Genomic DNA, 1,619 nt, shown 5'->3' on the forward strand with positions numbered 1-1,619 from the left:
TCAGGAGGCTGAGGCAGGAGAATTGCCTGAACCCAGGAGGCAGAGGTTGCGGTGAGCCGAGATCGCGCCATTGCACTCCAGCCTGGGTAACATGAGTGAAACTCTGTCTCAAAAAAAAACAAAAACAAAAAAAGAAATATCCAGAATAAAGCCGGGTGTGATGACTCACGCCTGTAATCCCAGCATTTTGGGAGGCAGAGGTGGGCGGATCATGAGGTCAGGAGTTCAAGACCAGCCTGGGCAACATGATGAAACCCCATCTCGACTAAAAATACAAAATTAAGCCAGGCGCGGTGGCTCACGCCTGTAATCCCAGCACTTTGGGAGGCTGAGGTGGGTGGATGACCTGAGGTCAGGAGTTCGAGACCAGCCTGACCAATATGGTGAAACCCCATCTTTAAAAAAAAAATTAGCTGGGCGTTGTGGCAGGCACCTCTAATCCCAGCTATTTAGGAGGCTGAGACAGGAGAATCACTTGAACCCAGGAGGCAGACGTTGCAGCAAGCTGAGATCGTGCCATTGGACTCCAGCCTGGGTGACAAAGCAAGACTCTGTCCCCCCCCCCCCGAGAAAAAGACATTCAGAGAGAAATGGGCAATATTGGCTTGTCCTATGCAGCTAGGTCTGGCGAGTGGGGTTCGTGCCAAAGAGCCAGCCAAGTCTGTGAGGAGATGGTGCGGGTGCTGGGTTTATGAGAGCTTTGGTTTGGCTATCACTGCTTCTATTTTAGATGACAAGCAATTCTACTTCCTCTTCCAAAACCTCCTATTTTTCACTGGGCCTCTTAAGTGTCTCCCCAGCTCCTACCCCCAGTGTGGTCCCTGGATAGGGAGCGTGGCTGCTGTAACAAACAGCCCTCCTCCTCCCCGTCAGTGGTGCAACACAGCTGATTTTTGTTCTGTTTTTTTGAGATGAGGTCTTGGTCTCTCTCTGCTGCCCAGGCTGGAGTGCAGTGGTGCAATCATGACTCACTGTAGCCTTGACCTTCCAGACTCAAGCAATCCCCCTGCCTCAGCCTCCTGAGTAGCTGGGACTACAGGTGCGCACCACTATGCCTAATTTTTTGTACAGACAGGGTCTCTACTATATTGCCAGGCTGTTCTCAGTCTCCTAGGCTCCAGTGATCCTCCTGCCCCAGCCTCCCAAAGTGCTGGGATTACAGGCATGAGCCACTGTGCCCAGCCCAGACCTGCTCCTTTCCTGTTGCGTCAAGTCTCACAGGTGCTCTGGGTCCTCTGCCAGCTCTCCTGCGTCCAGCCACAGACAAGAGAAGCAACAAAGTGGGGAGGCCATGTGGCCCCAAGCGCACCACACACCAGCCAGGACTGGAGCACATGGCTGCTTGGAACTGCAAGGAGGTTGGGCACATGGTCCAGACAACTCTGGAGAGAGCCAGGCGAGGTCACCGAGTGGGCTCTGCCACAGAGCCTGACTTCACTTAACTACCATGACCCTAGCCTCTTCCAGGCTATCTGGACTCTGGCCTCCTACCACTGCAAGTCAGGTGTCCCTAAAACTCATCTTTCATCATAACAGTCATCTACAAGAGCCACAGCAAGAGCTACAGAAGCAGCCGGGCGTGGTGGCTCGCGCCTGTAATCCCAGCACTTTGGGAGGCC

This window comes from Cebus imitator, unplaced genomic scaffold (assembly GCF_001604975.1).
Source record: "Cebus imitator isolate Cc_AM_T3 unplaced genomic scaffold, Cebus_imitator-1.0 Scaffold93, whole genome shotgun sequence".
Taxonomy (NCBI): domain Eukaryota; kingdom Metazoa; phylum Chordata; class Mammalia; order Primates; family Cebidae; genus Cebus; species Cebus imitator.